This window comes from Pelophylax lessonae, assembly GCF_965119305.1.
Source record: "Pelophylax lessonae genome assembly, chromosome: 1".
NCBI classification, from domain to species: domain Eukaryota; kingdom Metazoa; phylum Chordata; class Amphibia; order Anura; family Ranidae; genus Pelophylax; species Pelophylax lessonae.
In genome coordinates, this window is record NC_138768.1 from 736,716,321 (window position 1) to 736,726,375 (window position 10,055).

A 10,055-nucleotide genomic window follows, 5' to 3' on the forward strand; every position below is an offset into this window, starting at 1 on the left:
GCCAGCAATCTGACTTATATCTTTGGCAGACTTCTGGGAAAATTGGTGAGCCAATAACACAAGCAGGAAATTATGTTTCTGGGGTGTGGTCAGTACACATTCTGTGTACAGAACAGCTCCAGGTATCCATATTGCATTGCATTTTCAGAAAATTACAACCACTGCAGATTGAAAAGGAAAGGTAATTTTTAATAACAATTAATTACAATATTTGTGTAGCAATTGTATACGCTATATTTCTTTTTCTTTATTTGCTATTTTTTTCCACACAAAAGTGGAGTTTCCGTTTAAGCACAAAACCTTGTCAAAACCACAAAAAATCTCTTGTACATTTTTTTTTTGTGTGATCCCATTAAAGTTTATGGGGTTACAAATGCACTTCACTGCACCAAAGGAAGCACCTGCACATTTTTAAAACCTGTACATGTTGCATTGATGTAAACAAGCACTGTAGAGAATGATCTGCTTTCCATTGTTGTGCATTGCATTGCAACGGCAAATGCAGTAGACCTCGCACTAGTGTGAGCAGTGCCTGAATCCCTACAGCGTGGAGCAAGAAAATAACTGACAGATATTCTACGCAGATAAACTGATCAAGCAAATTTTTTACTCATGTACAACTGCCACCTTTTTGTCTTCTAATTTTTAAAAGCAGCTGCACTCAACAGATGCCGGAAGAGAAAAAAAATTAACTAAGCCTCGCCGTGTGCAATAATCATGATAGTCCTTTGGGATTTCAAACGTCACAGACTTTCACTTTCGTTTCTTTCTTCTGCTGTCAACAATGGCGTCGGCTGATCTGAAAGCAGAGCTGGAATGTTCCATCTGTCTGAACATTTATGCAGATCCCGTAATGCTGAAGTGTGGACACACTTTCTGCCAGGAATGTATTAATTGTGCGCTGGATACACAAGAATGCTCTAGAGGTTATTCCTGCCCTGAATGCAGACAGATGTATCAAGAGCGGCCAGCATTGCACAGGAACATGAAACTGCGAAACATAGTGGATAATTTCTTGTCTACTCAATCAGTTCAGGAAGAATCTGAGATCTTCTGCTCCATCCATCAGAAGATACTCGAGTATTACTGCACAGACGATGATACCTGTGTCTGTGCATCCTGCTGTCTCATTGGAGAACACAGAGGTCATATATTTGAGTCACTGAAGGAAGCCTCTGAAAAGAAACAAAATAAAATGAGGAATAAAATGAAGAAACTGCTGACAAAGAGAAAAGAGACAGAGGAAATGGTCCAGAGTCTGCAGAAACACAGGGGAAAAATAGAGGAAAAAGCAGCTGGTGACCAAAAGAGCTTCTCTGCCCTGTTCAGAGACCTCAGGAGACAGCTGAAAGTCTTGGAGGAAAGAGTACTGAGTGAGATTTCCAAGCCAGCCAAGCAGTTGTCACAGTCCATTATGGATTTAATCCAAGAGCTGGAATTAAAGAAGGAAGAGCTGTCCAGGAAGGTGCATCACATCGAGGAGTTGTGTAACATGATGAACCCACTGACTGTCCTACAGGAATCAGATATAGGTGATTTGTATGATACTGAGGATGGTGATCAGGACAGGCAGAGACTTGATAAACTCCTCCATAATGGAGAGCATCTGGATATGGCTAGGATTTCACAGATGTTACAAACAGGTTTATTTGCTATACTGTCTGAGGTAAATGTGCAGAAACATACAAATACACATTTGTATTCCCATTTTAGTACAGAGAACAAAGGCCACATCATTGCTACAGTGCCTTTGGGAGTCCCTCAACCTGCCTCAACCATTCAAGGCACACATAACCAGCCTATGACACCAAGTATTCAGTCTGTCCCTAAAATGTTGGGACCATCAAAGGTTACCAACATAAAAGTGGATGTCCTTTTCAGTTTTTACACATAAATACCCAGAAAGACCAGGAAGATTTCAGTCTGCTCAGGTGTTAAGCACTCAGAGTTTTTCCTCTGGGCAACATTACTGGGAAGTGGATGTGGAGAAGTCCCATGTTTGGAGTGTTGGGATGTGTTACCCCAGTATAAACAGGAGTGGGTGCCATTCAGAGATTGGATGGAACAACAAGTCATGGGGTTTGCATAAATCTTGGCTGAATAACCAGTATTCGGTTCTATATGATAGGAATTGGATCCGGTTACCTGGAAAGGTCTCCAGTAATAGAGTCAGGATATATTTGGATTATGAAGCCGGGCAGATCTCTTTATTTGACCTGTGTGACCCAATCAAGCATCTCTACACCTTTAATGCCACCTTTACGGAGCCCCTCCATGCTGTAATATGGGTAGGGGCGGGTTGTGTAAAGCTGTGTAGGAGAAATTTAGATATGTGAGGAATCTGACCAGTTAATGATAACATCATAAGTAATGTGATTGGTTTATTGATTAGCTTGTATAACAGACTCACTATTTTACCAATTTCAGTTTGTCTAGCTGCGTTTTCAGTTTTTAAGATATAATATGTTATTAATCAAAGAAAAGGTATTATTCGTTTTTCACAATTCTGTACATGCAATACTGTGTCCCATGTGGCTAGGTGCTTCCTAAGCATAGCTTTGAGGTTGGACTGGGTGGGAAAAATTAGAAACCCTGGTAGATTTTCTTCACTTAAGCCTAGTACACACGGGCCAGCACTCAGCCCGTGTGTAGGGCAGCCGGTCCAACAGGAGGCGTCCATTCGGGCCAGCTTGGGAAAGGTCTGCTGACCAGCTCCCGATCAGCCAATGGCTCAGAACGCTAACCGGAGTGTGCTGGTGGGGGCCATCCCACTGTCAGAACACAATGGTACAGCGGAGGAGATCGCTGTACTAACATCAGATTGTTAGTACAGCGGCTCCGACCTGAGCTGTTCCTTTTTTCATTCAACCCAGCGGAAAAAACAAGTAGTGTGTACTTGTCTTTACCGCCACAGTGATGGCAGCACAGACTTCAGGGGTTTTAGTCTTTTCTTCAGATTTAAAAAAAAAAAAAGTGTGTTGTTCTCTCTGGCCCTGTCTTTCTGTCTCTTAAGCCCCGTACACACGTACTGATTGTCGGCCGAACGATCGGCCGTCTTTTGTCCAGGGCTGTCGTGTCTGTTGAAAACTGCAAAAGACTGCACACAAATTTTGTCGGCCAACAACAGCCGACTGCAGAAGTGATGTCATGTGATGGTTAACTTTCCCTGTGTTTTTTCTTTTCTGAGCATGCCCAGTCTTGCAAATCTGCTGTCTGTCCGCCGAAATCTGTACTGACTGGCGAACAATCGGCCGTTCTGGTGTCGGCCTACAAAAATTTTAATGCCTGCAGGACAGATTCTGTTCGGCTGAAAATGCGCTGTCGGAAGCATCATACTAACAAGCCTACAATCGGCCGATCGGTCGGCGGCCGAATATTTGCGGCCGACAATCGCAACGTGTGTACGGGACTTAAGTAAAGGTTTCAGCAGACAGCAGACAATTTGTGTCTGCTGAAACCTTTGCCATCAAGACAAGAGCGGGGGGAATTCTCTTTAAAGGAACTCAAAAACAGCAGAAAAATCCTGACAGGGGTTCTAATCTTTCTCCTCTCTATACTCTCAACAAAACAACAGCTGACAACGACATGACCCACATAAGCCATCATCATCATCACATTTTGCAAAATAGAACCACCACTTTTATTTCAAAATGTGTCACTTGCCATGCAGAGCAAAAATTACCTATGGCATATTTTAATAGTTTAGTTGGAAAGTACAGCCCCCTCACAGAAGAATGACCCAAGACGTTACAGAAATGGAAATTGCTATCAGATTTTTAAATAGAACTATCTTTCAGCACATTGATCAGTATGTAGCATTCAAACAACTGCCATATTTGACTACTGGCACTGTTGTTCCAAAGAGTGTCACTTGTGTAAGGGTAATCCCAAAACTCACGGGTTTCAATAACATTTTGACTGTTGAAGCCAGATTGAAAATTATATTTATTTAGACAAACATGTAGGTAGGAAGCCATGTTTGGAGAGCAAGTCAATCACATACATTCTGTTGGCTTAATGAACATTGCTCTAACTGGCTAGGGTTTGTAATACACTTTTATACACTACAATGGGTGGCACCTAGCTATCTAATTTCTTTTGAAGTCCCATGTGGTGACATTTTGGAGTCTTTTGGTATGCGGACGGCAATTCACATAGATGTGTGACTTCCAGTTTAGTTCCTTGAACAAATCTTTAAAGACTTGAAATAGCAATCTTGCAAATGAAGGGCTGAACACAACAGCTGCTCTAAAATATGACTTCTCACACAAGATAAATCCAATATATCTGCTTAATCACAAATCCATGCCCGATAATCATAAGTAAATATTTGATAAACAAAATGGCTGCTTCCCTTTTCCTCATCACTTGCATAGCTGCCAACAGTCCCGATTTTCCCGGGACATTCACGATTTTCAGACCCATGTCCCCGTCTGTCCGTGTACTGGAAAAAATCACGGGAAATTGGCTTTGTCCCAGTGTTCTCTGGGCAACCTGTCAGGTCACCATGATAGCCGAAGATTCCGGCTGTGAAAATATAGCCGCAGGATCTCCCTCCGGCTAGCAGGTCACATCCTTGTGTAGAGTGGAGAGGGAAGGGGCCTCTGACCGGAGCAGCAAATCAGCTTCTCTCTTCTCTTCTCTTCTCAGCGCACAAGCAAAGCAGTTCACTTGTACACTGAAGCCGATTAGCTGCCGGGGTTGGAGGCTCCTCCTGTCTCCACTGTACACATGGAAGACACATGCTAGCTGGAGGGAGATCCTGCGCGAGCACTACAGAGGTGCCGCCTGCCCCGCCCCCTCAATTCTGTGCTGACAGCCAGGTGCAGGGAGAGATGCTGCAGGCACCACAGTTGCAGGTCAGGGGTTACTCTGATAGACATTTTGTGTGTTGGGGGCGGGGGTAAAGAGCAGGGTTGGAGGTGCACATCAAGTCCTGCACCATGTCCACACCCTCTCTGACCGTCTCCTGTAACATGTTCGCACATTCTCTGAGGATCTCCTGTACCATGTCCGCACATTCTCTGACCATCTCCTCTACCATGTCAACACCCTCTCTGACCGTCTCCTCTACCGTGTCATCACCCTCTCTGACCATCTCCTGTACCATGTCAGCACCCTCTCTGGCAGCCTCCTGTACCATGTCCGCACCCTCACTAACCATCTCCTGTACCATGTCCGCATACTCTCTGACCGTCTCCTGTACCATGTCCGCACCCTCTCTGACCATCTCCTGTGTAGTGATATAATTATAGTAGTATTAATTAATTATTACTATAATGCAAGTTATTCTTGCAACGACCCAGTTCTTCCAGAGAGATGCATTTATTGAGACTTCACAAAAGAATAAAGATATTTGCAACAGATGACAAAATCCAACAGAGTAAATAACAGCCTTCAAAGTCCTATTCTTAAGCCTTTGCTCTCATCCTCATGTATGAATGTGTGTGTAGGTGTGTAAAAAAATGACGGAATGCCAGCTCCTGAAATGCCAGTGTGACACTGGGCGGGGGGGTTCTGCTTAGTCAGTCCGGTGAAATGGCTACACTTGTAATACTCCCTTAAGTCTGATTACCATCAATAAATACCTTTTGTCAGTCCAATCTACATTTTACGACCCCCTGCGAGTAATTCCTCAGGTCTTTTGATATGTAAGGTGCAACTTGCCTACCAGCTGTGTTAGGCCATAATCCACAAACCTATGTTCACATTAAAAAGACTATGTGTATGTATATCTGTGTATAAATATATATATATATTTATACACATACATATACAGAATATCTTATATAAATCATGCAACACCTATGCCCTGACTACCTCCATGAAAACAACGCTTCTGGCATGGCGACAGGGGCTGCTACTAGAGGCAAACCTGGGCACCGCGTTCTCCCCCAGTATCCCCTTATGGATCAATTCCTACTTGCCACATTTGTACCACTTGCCCTACCCAGTGCTCTGGACTAAACAAAACATCAAAAAGGTTTCAGACTTCACGTCTGACTTGTCCCTCCCGTCCTTCACTCACCTGGTCACCAACTCTGATATCCCGCCCTCTTACTTCTTTCATTACATGCAATTGTCCCACGCCTTCAGAGCCCAGTTCCCGACCAACGCTTCACAGCTGGTGCAGTCGGATCTGGAGCGCGTTCTGCGCCACGATTGCTATAGTCGGGCTGTCTCGGTACTTCATGCCCATCTCCTCCGGGTCTCCTCTCCGGAGCTCTCTGGCCTACATTCTGGCTGGGCCCGGGATGTTCCGAAACTGGATTCGGTGGACTAGCTGCACATTTGGGATTCCCCCTTTAAAATATTGGTCTCCATGTGGGACCGACTGGTTCAATACAAAATTGTCCACAGGGCCTACCTTACCCCCTACTGCCTGCATAAGATTCATTTGTCCCACTCCCCGGAGTGCTGGCGCTGTGGACGAGTCCCAGGAGATTTCATCCATATCTTTTGGACATGCCCGGAGCTCTCCGCTTACTGGTCACAAATTTTTGAAGTGTCCTCCGCCGTTCTACAAATTGCAATGGACCCCTCCCCCAAGATCGGGCTTCTGGGGCTGCTGGATGACCTGGTGCCCAGGGTGGCGGACCATACCTTCTTGAGTTTACTGCTATTCTATACCAGGAAGAACATTGCTCTCCGCTGGTGGCAGCGGGCTCCCCCCACGCTTCTGCAGTGGAGGGGCCTGGTGGACTCCGTCCTGCCTCTGTACCGTGATACCTACTATCATAGGGGCTGCCCTAAAAAGCATGACCGAGTATGGGCGAGATGGCTGGCCGCATTGGTAGCTTAATTATCTTCATGTCACTGTCTCCGGCCTGCCGCCTTGGTTACCTGCTGTGATGCAACTTGTTGTCTTACCAACCTATTGCCATGTATGTAGGCAGATTGTTTTTCCTTCCTGCTCTGACGCCGCCCCTGCGTGGGCAGCACGCTGCTGATTGATTTATGATTGTAGCAATTGTATGATAAATCTATTGCACCGGTTTTGTTGTTTGTTGTTTTCTGTTTCTGTTCTTATATTAATAAAAAGATTTTCAAAAACAAAAAAAATGTCACTAGTGTGTTAACCTTATGGCGTCCTACAAATGATGGTCCTTATATTTCCAATGTGCAAAAGTGATCATACATATATAAATATAAAGTGCTCTTCGATATACGTAAATTAAAAGTGCATCAAATTGCTAAATAAATATAAAGTGCCAAGTGACAATAACAATATCATGTACTGATTAAGTATACAGTGTTGAATAATATCCCAGTACATATATTATATACTGGTTAAATCCTGTTCCATATAAAACAACAGTCCTGCAAAGTCTTTATCTCCAGTATTAGTCTTGCAGTGAACAACGTGCTCAAATAGGACAAAATGCTCCACTTCGTGCACCCCTCTTTCCTCCCCACTCACCGGACAGTAAGAAGGTGTAGGCAAAAATGATAGTCAACTGTGGTAAATGCTCATGGACTCCTCTAATCCGGTCTGTTTCTTCTGGACTCTGGTACCTCTTACTCCATAAGCATGATAGAAGCCGAGACAGCGGAGTTCCGGGCACAAAATCGATATTTTTTTTTTTGTGCCCGTCCGCTTCTTCCCCTTCACCTGAAACAGAATTGGATAGTTAGGTTTTTTTTTTATTTACTAACCTTGTAATTGAAGATTGAAGATACTCACCTAGTCTTCACTTCCTCCCTCTGCGCCGCGGCTCACCCGTCACTTCCTGGCTTGCACTGATTCCTGGGAGCTGAACGTCATCGCTCCCAGGAATCAATGCGACGGCACCGGCCATGCTCGTCACTTCCGGGCATGCCCAGAAGCTGTGGAGGAATGCGGCGCCGCACCGGAAGTGACGAGAGGGGCCGGTGCAGGCGCATTCTGGGAGAAGAAGACGCGGAAGAAGACGCCGAAGAGGACCGTGCCGGCTTCAGCTGCTCACAAGAGAGATGGAAACGCTGTGGAAGAAATTTTATAAGTGAGTATTTCTTCTAAAAGGTAAGTGCGAACCGGGACAGATCAGAGGCTAGCCATTGTGGAATGTACTAGCCCTGACTGTCCCGGGGGTATGTTTATTGAAAAATGACTTCTGTGCCCGGAACTCCGCTTTAAAGACAAAAGTGGGAGGCACATATACTGTACAAACTGTTGTAATTCCTACACCCTTCATCTGATTTGGATGTAAATACCCTCAAATTAAAGCTGACAGTCTGCAGTTAAAGAACATCCTGTTTGTTTCATTTCAAAACCATTGTGGTGGTGTATAGAGCCAAAAACATTAGAATTGTGTCAATGTCCCAATATTTATGGACCTGACTGTATATACTGTTAGAGGTGGGGGTGGGTGCTTTCCAATCAACTAATCAGGAGTTAATATAGTATGACTGGCTAAACCGAGCAACATTTTCACTTCAGAAACAGATTTACAAGAGGACAACAACAGATAAGAACAGGCTATAAATTAAGGTATGGCATAGGGAGCAGTGTTGGGGGTAACTAGTTACAAAGTAACTGATTACAGTAACTACATTACTTTTTTTGGTAACTAAGTAATGTAACTAGTTACAATACTAATATTGGTAACTACACTACTTTACTAGGCTATAGGAGGTAACTACACTACTTTACTAGGCTATAGGAACGTGCTTTCCTGCGCTACCCAAGCCGTGGGATACAATCGTTATTTCGAAGAATAGAGAGGGATGAAGTTTATTAATTTTTGTTGCACTTTATGTTTTATTCTGTTTTTTCAGCTTTTGTTCTCATGTTTCCCAAAGCCTGTGTTTATACAATAAACTCTATGCAGAAAGAGTGTCATGTATCTTCTTCTACACGGTCAATTAAGAAAGAGGAAAGACAGGCCCGAAGCAAAAAAAAAAAAAATAGGCGCAGGGCCTCATGACGGGGTGGACAGGGGACACTGATAGGAAGGGGTTAACTGGTGGGGAGCAGCCAGAGGTCAAGTGTGGGGATTGGGCAATGCAGGGTGGGGTTACAAGCATAGTAACACTGGGGGGGGGCTTGTAATTCCCAAGCAGTACCGCGTGGATCGTTTGGGAAGAAGGAAGAATCCCCGCCCTCCCGCCCGTGATTTCCGGTGTTTGGATTCATGTTTTCCAGGATGAGGAATGAGGACCTGGAAGATGACGAGTGGGAATGTGGGTTGCTATGGATTGTTGTTTTGCACTGGCGGTTGGGGGTCTTTGGAGGCGTTAACAGATTTTTGGTACAGTGCATAGGGTGACCCATCTAAGGTATGGAGCCCTCTAGTGTATCCTGGTTAGTAGTGGATTAACCGGGAAGTGGTAACAAGGAGGTATCAGTGGTGAAGTGTGTTTGTTCCCGAGCTGGTGTTGCGCGGCTGGGGACCGTTGGATTTTTGATGCTGATACCGTTTTTAATTGGAATTTTTGGTGCCTCCCAAGACCAACAACCCTTTTCTTATGTGATACTGGAGTATTTATGGTTTCATGTTTTAAAATGTTTATTTTGGTTATTTGTTAATAAAATGGCCTACTAGGCCACAATTTTCTCCAAGTCGGTTGTCAGTAGCATTTTGTTTAGAGTTAAGAGAATGGGAGTGGGTCAATTTTAAGACTAAGAGTGGGCCTCGGTTATACCCTAATCAAGTAAAGTAATAATTAGTGAAGGTACTTTTCAAATGCAGTAACTAGTAAAGTAATCTCGTTACAATTTACAGAAGTAACTAGTTACATTTTTTGAGTAACTATCCCAACACTGATAGGGAGAGACTAAAGCATCGCAATGAGAACAATCTACAGTTATGCAAAATAAACATAGCACATTAAGACAGAACATAAGGAGAGCAGTTTTCAGTGTTACAGCTACCAAAAAGTACAGATACACAGATACAGTATAACAGGTTCCAGTTGCAATTTAGGGGTGGATGAGTGCAAAGTCAGAAGTGCTCCCACTTATAGAAATACCCCCAAATACCCCCACTTCGGGAAAAAGCCCCAACAGCAAACGTGCCCCCCTTTGCAAATGTGCCTTCCCCAAGTGATGCTTAGTTACTGTATATACTGTTAGA

The 10,055-nt window shown here is 44.1% G+C and overlaps 1 pseudogene across 1 annotated transcript; it reads left to right on the plus strand.

Moving 5' to 3' along the window:
* The first annotated feature begins 764 nt into the window (after nt 1–764).
* Nucleotides 765–2,367, plus strand: LOC309553117 (E3 ubiquitin-protein ligase TRIM39-like; annotated as a pseudogene). The gene has a single exon. The product of its transcript is annotated as an E3 ubiquitin-protein ligase TRIM39-like (transcript).
* The last annotated feature ends 7,688 nt before the right edge of the window (nt 2,368–10,055 follow it).